Source organism: Lonchura striata, chromosome 3, assembly GCF_046129695.1.
Source record: "Lonchura striata isolate bLonStr1 chromosome 3, bLonStr1.mat, whole genome shotgun sequence".
Classification (NCBI taxonomy): Eukaryota; Metazoa; Chordata; class Aves; order Passeriformes; family Estrildidae; genus Lonchura; species Lonchura striata.
In genome coordinates, this window is record NC_134605.1 from 31557673 (window position 1) to 31575198 (window position 17526).

Here is a 17526-nt window from a genome sequence, read left to right on the forward strand (position 1 = left end):
GCAAATAACTAGTATTAGTCAACAGTTCTGGTATTCTAGGGAGCACTGAAACATAGGACAGAATGACTTTTTGGAAAGAGGGGGAAAATCTATGTTTTGCCAGAAACTGAAATACTGTCTTGAGCTGAGAGGTAAAGTCCTACATATTGGGTTGTGTGCTATTAACCCTAAGCTGATTTACATGTTTTCCATGTATACTTTAAGATTACCTTATTTTAAAGGGTCAGAGTGGTAATTTCTTTAATTTGAGTTCCTGTAAAATGCTCAGTTTCTTACAATCCTTGCCACTGCCTTCCAGGGCGCTCTGTCTCATCCTGCACTTGCTGGCTTGGTGTTACTACAAAAAGCAAATGCAGGTTCACAAAAGCAGTATAGGAAGCAAATAGTGCCTTTCATCCTGGAGCTGTGCCAGCCCAACAGTATCAAAGTTGAGCCTTCCCTGACCTCTGTTCAGGGAGCCCTGGGGCAGCCAGGATGGGGCTGGGACTCAGAGTGCCCGGGGCACGTGTGCTGGCCAGGGCTGTGCCACTTCCCGGGCGCCCAGCATGGCACGTCGCGTTTCTGTACATTCGGCTCCCGTGGAAAGACCGAGTCCTGGGCTTTGCATGAACGTAAGACTGCCGTTTCCTCTCTGTGGCTGATATTTAATCAATAAGAGGATTTTAGAGTAGGCGAAAGGCAACAGGAACGTTGAATACACTGAGCACCAGGGAAGAGCAGTAGGAAGCTCACCCTGCAGTTTACCGGGGTGGTAGAGGTGTGGGTGCTGAGGCTGCTCCGGGCACGCTGCAGGGTGCGACACAGGCCAGCCCTGTGCCTCTGGGCCAATTCTGCCCGACTGGACACAGCTGGGCACAGCCCCGGCCGAAATGCTGCCCAGGCTCCCGCTGGCTGCCCAGCCGAGCTCCCGGCCGAGGGCAGGAACCAGCACGGCGCTCGGAAGGGCTGGATGCAGTCTGCTCCTCGCCGCCTCCCCCACAAACAGTTGTTTGTCTTAAGTTGAGACTTTTTTCCCTGGGGCTGCCACAGATTTTCCACCTCCGGGGCCAACCAACGGCCAAGGAGGGAGGCTCGTTAGCGGCCATGAGGCTGCCGTCCCTGCCCGTGCCAGGCCCGGCTGCCGAGGGAGGCGGGCGGCAGCTTGGCGTAAAGTGCCCAACAACCGTCCTTGTTTTCCTCGGTTGCCAGGGTAGGAGTTGACATTGTCCCCAGCGGAGCACAAGGACTCCCCGTGACATGGCGGGGACAATGGGAATGTATGTTTTCTTGACCCGCTGCAGGAAATCCTGTGCGTCTTGCCGGGAAACGCAGCATTTTCCTGCCCTGTCCGTGGCCGGGCTGTGGCGCCGGGGCTCCGCAGCCTGCTGGAACCTGCCGGGCTCCGAGCCTCTCCCGAATGCAGCGCAGCAGCCCCGCTCCAGCCGGGAGCTGGCTGGGCAGAACAGACCCTCGCTGCGGGGCTGCCGTGCTCCAAGCAGCCCTGAGCTTCGTAGCTCCTACCTGCGGCCGTTCCTAGGGGCCGTGCTGTGCCTCCTGCCTGGAGCAGAGCCCACCGTTCCCAGGCGGCAGCGCTGCTGCTGTTGATTAACTGATTGGGTTGTTTTTACTTTAAAGAAACAATTCAGAAAGTGACGCATTACTTCTGCCTGTGGACAGAGGGAACAGCTGAAACGTGGGAGACCAGACTACAGCTGTGTGACTACAGCTTTTTTTTTGCTTTTTTTTTCTTTTTTATTTTTTCTTTTTGTAAGCAACACTTATTTTAATGAATAAAAACTACTGATTCCCTCTGCTGGTGTTTTGGGACTTATTTACTTCCCAAGGTGTTGGTGGTAGTGGTGGTGGTTCACCAGACTGTCTGTGAAAGGAAGACTGAGACAACAGGAGAAGCAATAACCTCTTCACTGCTGTGGGGTGTTTAAACCACAGCAATCATCATGCTTGGCTTGGCTCCCTTGCTCCACTCCACTCATGCATCCTTGTGTTCTCCTCTCCTCTTGGTCATCACTTAAGGGTCCTGTCCTGCCAAGCAGCCTGACTGCCACAGATTGCATCCATCAGAGGGATGGGGACATTTATAGGAAGTAAATATTCACATGGATAAATTAGCCTCAGAAGGGCTTCTGCAGCCATTTGAAAAACCCTCACACTTCAAGACCCATCAAGTGTTTAGGGAATATGTGTGAAACAGGAAAAAATAGAATAAAACAATATTTTTTCTATACAGCGGCATGCAGAGAGACAATGCCATTAAGACTGGGTGACATCCATCACAGAAACTGATTAGCCAAAACTCCAAATAACCCATTTACTGGCAAGTCTAGGATAGCATTTTCACATGTTTCTCTTTTTTCCCAAATTCCTTGTCAAGCAGCTATGAACAGAGACATGCCCAAAAACTTGGTGTAACCTGTGTGCAAAATTGATGCTGTGAGATGGCTTCATTTGTTAAGAGAATTAATCTGCAAAAGCTAGTGGAGCTGGCTGGAAGTCTCCCTCTACCTTTTCTTTTTTCCCCTTTGGAAGAGATGTGGGAAGAGCAACATCTCCTGGAGACATTTGTTCTGGAATCTTGGGATTCCTTGCACTTCCAAAATAACCTCCCTTACAGAAATGCCTGCAATGGGTACATGCAGTTGGAGCAAGGGGTACACCTCCTTGCCTACACACGTCTCCCAGAAGCAGTGCAACCTGGCAGCTACCACAAGCATAATCTTACCATTAATCTATGGATCAGGAACACACACAGGTACAGGCTGCTCAAGAATGAGAGTGCATGTTAGCAGGACCTCATATAAACAACTCCACAGAAATGGTGTGCAGTGTGCCAGTGGAACATGGGAACATGGAAAGCTTTAATTGTGCCTCAGGTAGGGCTGGCTTCTGGTCCCAGGGTCAGAGGACAAGGAAATGTGTGCTGCCTTTCCAGGCATCAAGCTTTAAATGTAGAAGTGAGAGAGAACACAGGAGCTTGGACTTTCTTCAAGCATTTCTACTGATGTGGTGTAGCAGAGAACATCCTTTGTCATACTGATGTCTAATCATCTATTTCTCCAGATGTACTTCCTACTGACTCTGCATCCATACCTGTGCCCAAAAGATGAAGCTCCTCTGGGAATAAGTGTTCGCACAAGGATCATACACATACATTGGGGAAGAGTTAGAAATGCTGAGAGATTTTGTTACATGGCTTTTTGTCTGGTGTTTTTTCCCCTCTCTGCATCTCCTCACTTGCTCTCATTCCTCATCTGTGCTTTGTCTCCCTCTTCACTGTATGCCTTTGTTCACAACTCCCTGCCCTTGCTCTCTCTTTATCAGCTTTTCTGCCTACTTCTGTAGTCCTGTAGCCTTTCCTAGTGCTTGGAAAATGAATATAAAAACTGCAATCTCAACAGGAAAAGAAAGCAAACAGTTGCAATAAGCAACTCTTCTTCTTGGGAGCAGTCTGACCAGTGAGTCATTCTCAGGGCTTTCAAAATGACAACAGGCATCTCCTGCCTTTGCTGTTGCTGCTGTTGCGTTCCTCACAGCAATGCTTACCAGCCAGTGGAGAATGGGGCCCCCTTATGCTTGGTGCTGCATAAATCATTTTCTTTAGCCTGGGGGAAAAAGAAAAAAACATGAAAACCCAAAGAAGATGAATGCATGATTCAAGGATTTACTGCTCAGATTGCTTTGGGGGTCTTTTATTCCTCAACCTTTCCTGTGTTTCTCTGCCAGGCTGCCTCTCCTGCTGGCTTAGCCCTTAACCCCATCCCATCACTCTCTCTTATGTCTGGCTGCCCCCATCTGATTTACCTTCCACTTCACTTTGTCCCCTCCTTTGTCCATGTGCATGCTTCTCCTGCTGTCACTTGCTCTCTCTCCCTTGTGGCCAGATCCCCTGATTGCCTTCTCCATTCTGCAGTACTGGGTAGCTTTTCATCACCTTGCTGGTGGAATCAAGAGATGCAAAATATTCAGTGTGAGGTAGACACTGAATGGTTAAAACTTGGCAAAATTATAGAAAACTGAAAACAGGCTCTCATAGCAGAAAGTGTCAGGTACCACCAGCTCCAGCTAAATTAAATTCTGTCCCTGTAGTGTATATGCACAGAGACATTTATATTCATATTTTTAACAGCCTTCTAAACTCTGCAGTTCACTGACAAACCCTTCATGAAGCTATCATTCCTTTTTTAACACCTGAACTTTAAAATGTCACATATAGATTTTAAAAGGACAGGCAAATAACCAAGGAAATATCCTAGCACGCGTTTTGCTTTCCCTCCTTCTGGTTGATCTAAAGTCCATGGAAATCAATGGCAGTCTTTCCATCTAGTTCAGCAGAGTTCGCAGTTGGTAGGTTGTTTCCTCTTCAAATTTCAGACGAAAAAGACCCCACACAAATGTGGGGTTTTTGAGTTTCCTTTTACTCATGTATCTGGCAAGATTGATGTGCTGTCAAATGATCTTTTCAGTGCTACATATACACCATTAACTACTAATAACAATCCCCCAGGCTTTAAACATTCAGCTCCTTTTGGCATCTGTACAGAGCATTCCACTTGATCTCACAAGATGCATGGTTTGCACGAGGATTGCAGTCACAGTTTTCTTGTTAAAGCTGTCAACCGTTCCAGTGTCTATCTTTACAATGCAATTCAAACCTTAGTTAGGAAAATAGGCAGTTCTGCTTGAACTATGATATTAAGATTCTTTAGCAGTCCTTTTCTGTATCCATTTGCAGCTTCTGTTAAAACTAGGTTGCAATGTGAAAACAAGGGAGGCAAGAGGCAGATCCCTTCTGTTTGAGACACTTCCTCTCAGTAGCAGAGATACTGTGGACATTAAATGCTTCCTTAAACATGCCATTTTTTTGGAAAAAAACCCCATTTTGTTAGAACCACTTACAAGGCAAAACTGTCTCATCTTGTTAAAGTTACAGAGGTAACTCCAGGACAGAACAATGCCTTCTGACTGTCCTAAAATCAGCAGAGAAATTCTCTTGAAGTTTAGATTATTTGCCATAGGATTGCATTGGTATCAGGCTGGACTCATTAGTAGATATTTGTTAGTGACATGGGAGAGGTGGAATTGAGTAGATAGTTGTTTTCTTGTGAAAACTGATTATCTTCTAAACGTGGTCGCCCAGAGCATATCTGACAAGCTAGTAAAAACCGTCAGCCAACATTGCATGAAGTAACTTAAATGTAATGACATAAAGCAGAGAGAGAATACAGGTATGGGATAAACATATGTCTTCTAATGCTTAGGCTCCATGGGGAGCCCCCTTATCTGCTTCCATAAGGCGCCTTATTGTGCTTAAGTAATGGGTATTAGAAGCCAAGCAGTATGTTGCATCTCCTCCTACGTGGTACATTCCCATACTGCCTAGATACGTATGAATCCTGCATGTCACATGTCATTACATTTTCTGAGACTATATCTCCATCCATGCTAAAAATACACAGAGAGAGAGAACTTCAGTGTAAGCAACAGATACTTCGGCACAGGCCCTTGGCAATACCAAAGACTGAGAAATTTACACATGTGTTTATTATTCATCATTGTTTGAGGAAGAGCTTTTGTGAAGACAACCAGCCCTGGGGGTTTTCATAGCAAGCACCTGCTAGGGGCTAACACCCATCCCTTTCCAAGCTGGATACACTCAAGTGAAGCCCCCTTCACCTGCCTTTTCATCTACATGGTGGCCTGATTTTTTTCTGAAGTGCTTAGTTACAGAGCCATTCCCGTAAAAATAACTCCAGAGCTATCCATAAATACTCTCACTCAGAAATTCCAAGCAGTGAACAAATCTGTGAAACTCGTGACCTGCTGATGCTCTGCTCCTCTGCTAGCAACATACAGGGACCGCAAAGCCCTGAGCCTGCTATGGAGATGAGCCACCTTCCAGCAGCCTCTGCACTGCCACCTCTCGCCTCTCCTGTCACACAGAGAGGGTCCCCAGTGCTCAGCCACCCACCAGCAGCGTGCAGTGGACTCCAGGAGTCTGCGTTGTGATAAGGATGTGAGGCAGACCTCTTGGACTAGACTCCACTCCTCTCCCCCCAAAACCCAGGGAAATCATTGGTGGCCTAAAACCTCGCTCTAGCGGCTTCATTGCTGGCACTCTGGAGCTGGATTTGGTCTCCATATGAGAGACAGGAGAGGAGCAGTGGTTCCCTGGTGACATGTGTCAGGCAGGAACATGGCACATGCTCTGAGTACCCTCAGTGTCCTGGGCTTTTGCACTTCTGTGTGAACAGCCAAATGGGCAGACCCCTCCTGCTCGGCTGTAGCAGATGGAGTGGTAAGGCAGGCTGCGTGTCTACAGGGCTGGGCAGCAGAGCTGTGCTCTTGAGCTCCAACTAATGAAGCTGATTTGATGAGCTGATTATTCTTGTGTATTAGTGCATCGCTGACATGGTGCTTCATGCTGTACCAGACACAGAAGGAAGGGTACAACATGGGCCCCCTACCGATCTTTCCACCTAGGCAAATGGACCAGCTGATCCAGGACAGGGTTCTGGATGACAAGGAGGAGACGGAACCCCTCTTTGTAACAGAGCATTGCAGCTCTCTGAGCTGGAATGTAGCAGCATTCCTAATTTAGATACTCTGGTTGAATTTTAAGTGGAAGTGAACAAAACATTTGAAAAGCTGTCCCTGTTCTCTCAGCCGGGAGATTTCGAGAATTTTCTGGGTTTGGGGTAGAAATACTGGCACAAAAGCAGCCAGTTTTCCCAGGTAGAGATGTGGCTCCTGGTAGCAAGCACAGGCTTTCTAGATGTGATAAATGTAAATAAAGAGGGGTTGGTTATCAGTAGGTGATTCATGATGGGAGGGATAATGATGAATAGGTGTTATGACAACAACTGCTCTGCAACTGTAGCTCTCTCTTCTGCCACAAACTGCCAAAAACTCACTAGCTTTCTCCTGGGACCTTCTAATGGCAGTAAACAAGTTTTGACAGTGTCCAACACAGAGGGTACATGACCGTTGACCTCCTCATGGCAGGGGAAAATTGGCTAAACAATATTAGGTCTCTGGGTTTTTGCAGACAGCAAAATATCCCCCAGAAAACATTCTTCCTGGTTTACATAAGCCATTTATTATGTTAATAATGTTTCTACCTGTGCAGTTTCTCTAATTTTAGCCCAATATTCCTTCTTCAAAATGCAAAACAACTACCCTCTGGAAACACAAGGATGGTGTTTTATGTATTTTTGTTCATTTCTACTCCAAAATGAACAAGAATAAGCCCCAGCAGATTTTTTTTTTTTTTTTTTTTTTTCAGGCAGAGTGTCAGTTTTGCTCTTGCTGAATCATCTGTGACAACGATTAGGCAAGAACACAAGAATAAACATTTCTTGGCAGCCAGGCATCAATCTCTCCTATAAAGTACCAAACCCACCATTTAAAAATCAGAGGCAGAGTTTGAAAAATGCTGCTCTAGGTGACTTGGTCTGTGTTTTGCACAGTGAATAAATTGTGCTGGACTCAGAGAAGCTCAGCACAATCCAGAGGAGGGACCAGCTATACACTCATAATCAGGTGCTTCAACAGAGCAATCATGTAGTCTCCACCACAGTATCTGAACACAGAATAAACAGGAGAGATTTGCTAGAGAGTCCAATGTGAGGCTGAGTGCATACACAGGTCTGCTGGAAAGCTAAACTGACATAATGGTAGTGTTGCTCATAATATGTATGGTTTTGTATATATTTGAATATCTTTTCCAGATTCCTTTGCTTGAAGTACCTTATTCATGTGAGTCCCATGCTTCACCCAACCCAGGAGGTTTCTGCCTGTCAGGTCCCCATCTCTGCCATTCCTCATATCAACAGTCACCTATGAGAATAGGTAGAGAAACAAAAGGCCAGATGCACAGCTGCACAGATGAGTGAAGCACAATGCAACAAAGGAGAGCAACTCTCTTTGGACATAACTAACATGTGTGAACTTACTTGACTGTAATCCTATTTCTTGTTGCCTGTTCTTGCAGCTATGCTGAATTTAAAACATATAGTGTTTTCCAACCACATGTTGTCTTTGTCATAAGGCCTATTTAATCTCTGTGTTGCAGCATTAAGAATAATGGGGATTCAGGGAGCAGGGATGAAGGGGAAGGAGTGAGAGTTACGGCAGAGAACTTCAAGCTGACTTCCCTTCTCAGTTCTACCAGAAGTTTTCCCGCACAATGTTGGATATGCCACTTAACCAGCGTGCCTCAGTTGGGAAATCTGTCAAATTATGAAACCTGACAGCCCACACTATGAGGTCTTGCTGGGTGTCTCAATGCATATATGAGAGTTTCTGAGATCCCACTTAGGCTAGCACCATAGAGAAGCTTTTAACTAATCAGGCTGAAAAGGAAGCAGAGGCTCTGAGGTCTGGAAACATCAGTCTGAGGATTCATGCCTGGCAAAGAATGTCAGTGCTATTGCCAAGCCTATCCTGCTGAACTTTCTGTAAGGTGGCCCTTGTTTCTTCACAAGATCAAACATCCCATGAGGTGTGAAAGGCAGCTGCTATTTCACTGCACCAGGTTTCCACTGCAAACCAAAGTACTCACAAAGCAAAATTTCAGGGATAACGCAAGGAGTGAGTTCAAGGGAAAATTACAGTTTCTTGTACTATTCTCAATCACTCCTACAGATATTGTAGATGCAGTGGCTTTATAGCTGAACAGTTGTGTTGAACTGAAAGGCCGAGCTTCTTACCCAGCATCTATAAACTAGAATGTTGTTCTTGGCAGAGAAACACTGGACACTACTTTCCTACCTTGTGCATTGGAAAATTGAGATAAGAAAGAGGTGCCCAGACAAATTTGCTGTCTGGGGACCCCTCTGCTCCATAAGGGGATGGGATTGGATTGGGCATGCAGTCAGTCCTTATAACTCCATGGTTCAGGCCTTTCTGTCTCTGTTGCTTCTGGAAGCAGAAGTCTGGATTACACAGCCAGTCCTCTGGCTCAAGAACTCTGCTGCCATTCCTGAGCTGTTGGCCCACCAGAGGACCTGCACAGAGGAGTCACAGAGTCAGAGCACACCTCTCCTGCAGAGCCATGGTCACCACCTGCCTATGATATGATCCAGGAGCTCTTGCTCCACTCGGCTCTCACTATGTATTTTGTGGTTCCATCTTGTGAAGATTTTGATAGGAAGCTTTCTGAGTTAGGGAAGTTGGCTGTCTGCTCCATATCTGCGCTTTTGTGACAGTGATGGACCCCGCTTTTCAAGCTGGACAGAAAGTGACAGATAACTTCAGGAAACTCTCTTATCTGAGGCTTACTGAACTGTCTTATGAAATTGCTGCCCTCCAGTCTATCTGTCCGTTGTCTTCATGAGTTACCTAAGGTGTGTCTCTGTGAGGTGTCTCAGGTCTTCCCCCAAAGCTTTGGTAAGATAAAAACAGACCTGAACATGCAATGCTCCCCACAGTGGTTAATATGCTGGGGATGCTGTGCCTTGTTTTCTTTCACCTTCAGTTATGTATTTCTGTATGCTGTGGATTACTTTTCCCCTCCTTCCTCTCTAGCTCCTTTTCTTTTTATTCTTTCCTTGAGAGGTGAATACCTAACTCCCCATTTTTAAGGTGTTATACAACACATAGAACAACACCCACAAACACAGTGTTCCCTGGTCCATGCTGGAGACCTCTCACTGCTCCTATAGTCCCTCAAATCTGACCATCCAGAAGCACCAACAGCTTGTTCTGAGTCAGCTTCCTCTACCATCATGCGCATGCAAATTAAACATTTTTTTTCTGCACAGCCCATCGAGAATAACATGAGTGCTTATTTTCTGAGCCATGCTATAGCTGTCTTCTTGGTAAAGCATATACAGTTAAAAAAACCCAATCATGCTCACTTTAAATGACTACTGAAGGAATGCCTAATGGATAAATTGGGCATATCTTGGCTGTGAAGATGGCACCTTTCAGCAACATCCCATAATGAATGCTTTGGGAGTGATGACCTGATATGGTGGTAATGTCAACAGCTTCTCTCAGTTACACATTTTATGACAGGATCTGAAGAGTGACAGATTAAGAATATATTAGATATCAGCTGCTTTTCGGATGAGTTTCTTAATACAATAAAATTTGAAGGCAAGCTGGTAGAGTGCTGTGTAATCTACAGATATTTATGAAACAGTGAACAAACCTAAAAGGCTGCATTTCTTGAATGTGATTTGGTAATTTTCTAGCAGAGTTACAAAACAGAAAAGATTTGCATTTGGATCATTGTTTTGAAGACTTGTTGCTTACCTAAATCTTGAGCCAAATTGTTTCTGGCATGGAAGTTGGGTGGGAGAAAATTCTCCTGCACCCTGTTTGCACCCCCTGTGCCCTGTGCTGGAGATGAGGTGTTGGTGAGAGTTGCCAAGAAAATGAGTGGCAGGATTTGGGGATAGAGAGGCAGAAGCCTACGCCAGGACACCTGGGAGGTGCTCTGATCCAGCACACGCACCTCCCTGGCAGGATGAGCAAACATATCAGGAACAGACTCATGCCTTGTCTTTCCCTCATCTTCTTCATTCCTCCAAAACCCATGTTTTGTCGTACATGCACAACCAAGCCCTAGGAAAGAAATTCTGAATGTTGTTTTTTTCTCTAGGAAAGGAGGGCAAACACAATACAGCATGAAGGAGACTATAGCAAAAGTGGGATAGAAGCTTGGGTAAGGAAGATTAATGCTGGAGAGATGTCTAGGAAGGGCCCAGCATAAATCCTCAGAAAATTAAGCATATGCAAGGAGTAGCAGACAGTGACTATGGGAAAACCTGTCAGAACAAAATAGCAGTCTTCTAGTTTCTCCTATCTACAGACACAGCCAAACGCACAAGAATGGGGTTGGGGGTTGTTCATAAATAGTCTGGCTGCTGTTCCAGAGGCAACAGTTGAAATGTCCATGCACAATTGCTACTTTAGCATGTGCTAAATATGACAATGGCGTCCAGTGGCAATGGCTCCACTGAGAACTGTTGTTCTAATTCACAGTCATAAAACTACTGGTGGGTGGTCTTCATCTCTATTTGTCCTCATTATCATTTCATTGTGTTTCTGTGGCCCACTGCACCATGGCACTCCCTGTATTTTAAAGCATTTCATTGACGGGGCAGTTTGACATTCATATTTATACGTCCTTGTTGTATTGCAGTGGTTTCTTCTATTCTTGGGGTCCAAGCCTTTTGTGAAATGGTGCAAGGAAGATGTGTGTTCAAATCTTGGACCAATGAATTGGGTATTGTCAGAAAATACCAGAAAGTATTAAAGATTTAAACATCCTGGACCTTATCTTGTTTCTGTGGCCCTAACAGCCAGTGTCTGAAAGCAGGGTTGTGGAAGAGGTCAGATGGGCGGCACATACCTGGTTTGGGGTTCAAGAGCAAACTCCCTGGGTTACAATATTAACAGGAGGCAGTCTGCTCTCCCCTCTCCTCTGCCAGAAGTGCAGAACAAAGCTCCTATTGACTCCAAAATCAGAAAGTCCAAACCGTAATAATATCTCTTTTATTTCCTAATTCTTGTTTAATATGCAAGACAAAAGCTAAACAAAGCCTATATGCAGTTCTGTAACTGGGCAAAGCTGGAGCTGTAAAAGCAAAATGCTTGCCAAACCTGTGAAAAACAAAAACAAGATACAGCTTACACAGTAGAAAAGGGGAAAAGAAAACAACAAGAAACCCAAACAAACCAGTGAAACCTTAAGATTTACTTCAATTGTTTTACTTGTGCTCTTGGCTGGTGTCTCCTCTGCTTCAGGAACTGGGGCCAGAGCAGAGGATTTGTTCCCTGCCTCCCTCCCTTCCTCAGGCAGGATGGCCAGGGGCACAGCAGAAACCTAACACATGTTGGGCTGCCTTGCCCTAGCTGGAGGGCAGAGTGAAGTGGGCAGGTGTAGAAGGCACATAGAGCTTCTGCCATTTTGCAAGGCCAATGTGTACATGACTGGCTTGCTGTGCAGTAAATACCCCTGTTCTGCATACATTGGGCTGCATTACACAGTTCTCCTGACTTTCCAAGCTTTGCTTGTTCCAGGCACATAAAGGAGCAGCTGCTGCTCATGTGTGCATGCGTTGCTGCCCAGTGAGGAGTTGAGAATGTTTCTTGGCAAATGACAAGACCCTTAAGTTTGCAGGTGAAATGCCATGGAAGGAAAATTAGTAAGATAGGCTGTAAATGTAAGAAGGGGTTTAAATGCTCTTTCAAAGCACGACAAAACATGGCTTGCAAGTCTAACTAAAGAAAGAATAAAATACCTGACATGGATTTTCTGTAAATCTTCCCAAACAAAAAACTGTCTGTGGACAAGAAATCAAGGGGATAGACCAATCTGCTCCATAAGTTCCACTTCCTGGAATATAATTTTTATACCTGACCACTTTCTCAAAGCATTAGCAAGAATGCCAGAATGTTAGAAGAGTCCTCTTAGCCCTACAGGTTCATCATTTCCTTCGTTAGCTAGAGAATGCAAGAAAGAAGTGTGTAGGCATCTCACATTGCTCTTCCAACATGGCTCAGTTCTGATCTGCAAGCTTTCAAAGCAGGATTCATGCCCTGTGCTCATTCAGCCCTTGGCCTCAGCTACTGGTGCCAAAAATGAAAGCAATGAGAGCCAAGTGAGATGACAGCTTTTACACTGTGCTCTTTGGCCCATTAGAAGCTGGACAGTGAGACAGCAATAAAGATGCCTTGCTCAACCACTGTGCCTGGATCCACAGCAAGCCACCAGCAGCAATAACTGAATCCTCTACTTTTTTGCTTATCTAGCAAAGACCTCAGATGGGAGAGGTGGCTGTGGACACGTCTCTGTGGAGAATCTCTGATATGCTCTAAACTCAGGGCAGGACATGCCTGCCTGACCCTCCTCCGTGAGACAGCAGTCATGTCCAACAGAGCTAGCAATAGTAATATTATTGTTTAAATATTATTTGCCATGGTTGTAGCACTTCTGTTGGTGGATGATTGATGGACAAGCTGGAACTGCACTGAGCATATTCATTATGTTTTGGTATATTTTTACTTTTGGCTGTCAATGATTTAGACTCATGATTTTCATCCTGTGCCTTATTTATGAGCTGTTTGGGTTGACAGTCTTCTATTTGCTACTCACCCCTCATTGAGCTGATCACCTAAAACACACAGTACCTTGTCTGTTTCTCTCTGGGTAGATGAAACTTGTCAAAGAGAACAGTAAACAAGGAAATACCACAAACTCATAAATATTTGTGGGTTTTATGTCAATAAGAACATTACAAAGAGTATCCAACCACTCCGACAATAGTCAATGCTCACTTCCTTAAGCAAACACCCAGAAAATACAGCAAGGAATGAAAATTCAAATAACATTTAAGCAAATATTCACCAGTCCTGATTTTCAGCTCTTAACCTGCTCTGTTATTTGGACCTTCTGTCTTCGGTTGAGTTGGAGTCTGTCTTGGAGATAGGAGATAATATTAGCTTGTATTTTTAATGCTAGTGGATGATTTCCTTAAGAATTCTATTACTACTCATGCAGAAGAGGGGAGAGGTCCCCATTAAGGAGACTAACTGATTATTTGGTTATTATTTTGATCTGTAATGTATGCTTTTAACAGCCTAAAGTAGAAATTAACTTTAGACAAGGGCAAGACCCACATGTAAAAACGAGACCTGACATTTCAAACTTATTAAGCACTTTAATTTAAAAGGCAAGTTATTTCATCAAATGCAGACAGCTTCCTCCCATATTTGGAACTGCACAGATGCTTAAGCCTTTCACCAGACTGGGAGTATCACTCATTTTAAAGGTGAATCGCTTCCCTTCCCCAAATAACCTGCAAAAGAGTATTTGTAACAATTCTGTTGTGATTTAACTTTTTTACATTCTGCCTTGATCATTTAAGAATGCCTGTAAGAACATAAGATTGTTAAAAAGGATTGTGAAAAGATGAATCTTGGAAGAGACATCACAAGAAAGACTGCTGTAAATCATGTGCAGAGACTGTCTATAGACTGCAGGATAACATGGAAAGGCAAGAATCCTTCCTCCTAAGTACAGAAAAGACAGGTTTAAAAATGGAGGCAAGGGACATCAGAAACTGCTGCTTTGAACATTGTGTTACATTTAGCTGGATTTTGTGTAACACTATGTATCACTGACATGACTCCTTCAGCATATATTCATAGGCATAAAATTTTGTGCACTGGTATTTTACATTGCGAATAGCAAAGAGAAAAATAGGAATACTCTTTTGAAAATATGTTGCTGGTTTTTTACTTTAATTTTCTTTTGTCATTATCAGTACTGGAACTTCTGCCTGTAGATCCTGTTGTAATTAGGAGAGGTTTTGCTGTACATTGTCCCCAGTGCCTGGCTGGCTGCTCAGAGCTTGCTTAGAAGCACTCTGCAGGGAAACAGGGTCATGTTGGGAATCAGCACAGACAGCTGTGACCCAGCATTGCCCAGTATCTGGCACCATTGAGAGGGCCCCGTTGTAGGCAGGGAAAATGCTCTGTTCCCCAGGCACTGTCACCTGTATTACCATATGTACACTCTAATAGGGTGCCAGCAAGCTCCCCTGTTCCCTCCAACCCCATCCCACTCACTTCTCTGGGATGCTGGTCCCTGCATATCCCCTCACTCCATGGAATTGTTGCTTCCCAAGAAAATCAAGCTGCCCCAAATGCACTCATCCCAAGATGATTGAAAGCAGCTCTCCCTGGTCCAGCTCTGCATGTGGAGGTAAAGGCACTGAAGTCTGGGGCCCAGTAAAGTTCCTTCCAAAATCCTAGGAGTCACATAATGTTTTGAAGGCTTAATTTGGTAATTGGGCCAACCCCCCTGGCCATATGGGCTGAGCAGTATCTGCACTCCTTGGCTGGGCAGAGGCACTTGGCTCCCCCCTGACAACAGCCTTACACCTCCGATTAGGGAGCACAGCCTCCCCACACCCTGCTATCTCCCCATACTCTCCAGGAGAGGCAGCTTTTGCCAAGAAGGTGTTTGGGTGCCCAAATCCAGACCAAAGGGTGGCCAGACGGGGTCACGGCAGGAGCTGATAGCAAATACAGGAGGCAGATACATCACTTTCCTACTGCACCCTCCCAGGCTTCAGGGATCTGTGGGTCAGCGAGGCAGGAGGGCTGTGTTTATAGCCAACGCTCCCTCGGTGTCCACCAACTCTCTGATTTCAAGGCTTTTCTTTCAGGCCTAGGCACTGTTTTTTTATGTGGCTCCCAAACAGCATTGAACCTCAGCACCCAGAAACAGCAAGAAGTGGGTTTTTTCCCATACAGAGGTCTTTGGAAATAGGCTTGATGTAAGACTGTTGTGTCTTCAAAATTATCCCTCTGGAAGGAAGAGGAAGTAAGTGTGAGAATGCTTAGATGGTCTGAAAAAATGTTCAGTGTTGTTTTGATACAAGTGGCCGCATTGCATTTCATTCTGGGAGGAATATTCATGGCTAAACTCTAAGCCTCTGATTTATAATGGAAATACTGATAGATCCAGATCCATTTGCAGATGCTATTATAATGTTTCATCCTGGGGAGGGGAGGGGGAAGGGAAACGGCCTCCTTCCCTTTTCATTTTAAATATTGGTACACTCTGATATTGGTTTCATGAAGCATTTGGATGGGTCCTTATTCACAAATGAATAAAAATGAGTAAAGTCCTCAGAATCAAAGGTAAGCCAAAACTGGCACCCATAAGCACAAGGCAACCCAGAGAGCCCATCTGCAGCCAAACCATGCAGCAGACCCAGACACAGCTTAAAGGCTGGCAACAAGACTGCCTGCAGAATCTGCCAAGGAACCAGATGCTGTTGCTTCCCAAGCTTGGCATGAGGGTTCCTGATTGCCATCCAACAAAGAGGAAAAAGAGGAATGATATAATGTGGTGGGATAAAACACATCCCACCTCAACCTCCTTTATTGCTCATTGAAAAAAAATTGTGGAAGATACAACTGGAAATGTATCATTGTTTTCAGAAATACATACATTAGCCACAACAATGGCCTTGCCAAATGGGAAAAGTAGGAGCTATTTAAATGTATGTGCCATTTAAAAAAAAAATTAAATCTTCATATGTTGTTTTGGGTATGGATGTCTTTGTGTCTTTTGTTAACTGTTACAGTGATAACCACTAAAATGAATACAAGTGTGGCAAAAAGCTTCCAGTTTTTTACAGTAATATTCCAAAATCCCCTGTCTCAGCACAGCTGTCTAGATCAGATAGACCACAATGATGGCTACTGAATGTAAAAAAGCCAGGATTGTAAAATAAGGTGCAGAGAAATAATAAAGGAAACTGTAAATAAAGATATGTGATGAGAAAGACATTATGAAAGAAAATATATATCAAGGCACTACACTGATAAGGCTCTGCTTTTTCTTTAGTTGCACAAGTCTGTTGATGTAACTTGATTTCATTGGCATCGCACCTGAGGAGAACTGGAGCAGATTTGGCCCAGGCAATATAAAAAGAAGTCATGAGTTGTGTGGCTGTGCACCTGAGGATATATAAGTCCATGAGGGCAGCATCAAAAATTCCAGTGAAGGGGAGGAAACAAAATAAATAAGAAAATATATGTAAAATAATATGCTGCAGGTAGGCAAAGAAATGGGAAGCAGTATAAAAGTGATGTCAAAAAGAAATAACAAAATACTTGTAGTTTCCTGAACAATAACAGCTGTTATCATTACTTTTATCATCATCATCAAATCATATTCTGGAAAATAACAGATGCTTCTGCAAATGATGTTTCAGGACAGCTCAAACATACTTACAAATTCAAGTCATTTTTCCCAGAGACTCAGCTGAAAGAAATGCATCAGAACATGGTAGACAAACTAGTCCCATAATTTTCATTGTTAGCTGTTTAGCATAGTCAAAAGATTCAGGCACCTCTTAAAAAAGAGGAGGCTTCCTGCAAAATCAAGGACAAGGGATCCCCTTTCATACAATAGCGCAGTGGTTAGAGCTGTCAGTGAGGACAGGAGACTCAGTTTCAGTGAAACCTGTAAGGTTTCACATTTCTCACATCAGGGTGTTGTCTGATCAGGGCTGTGATGTGGCTTCACATCTTTTCTGGGCATGGGAAAATATTGGATATTAAACATGAGTCCTCCACGTTAACAAAACTGTTCTGGCTGCTGTGATACTGGCTCACTTCTCTCCCGTCTTTTACATCCCATCTTCCCATCTTTTACATCCCATCTTCCCATCTTTTACATCCCTTACTTTTAATTAATATTTTTATTTGAAATCCTTTTATTGTGATTGTTTTAGCTTAGGAAGATATGTCATTTTCTTTTTCTCATTCATATAACTTTTTTTTAATTCTTGTATGTTTTAGTTCAGTCTAATTAATTTTAATTCTTTATCAAATTCAATTATTCATACATTCAAAAAAATGCATTCAGTAAAAACATTCAACAGATGCACAAACCTTCTTACAACATTTTCAACAGGTTAAGGTAAAAACACGGTGAAATATGAGGTATGGAAATATGATTATTTTAAACAAAGAATTTAAGATCGTGAGAAATATAAA

At 44.0% G+C, this 17526-nt stretch overlaps 1 long non-coding RNA gene across 1 annotated transcript; it reads left to right on the top strand.

Moving 5' to 3' along the window:
* The first annotated feature begins 1075 nt into the window (after nucleotides 1–1075).
* Nucleotides 1076–1788, top strand: LOC144245993 (uncharacterized). The gene is made up of 2 exons (XR_013339589.1): nucleotides 1076–1256; nucleotides 1615–1788. It is a non-coding gene; the product is annotated as an uncharacterized LOC144245993 (long non-coding RNA).
* The last annotated feature ends 15738 nt before the right edge of the window (nucleotides 1789–17526 follow it).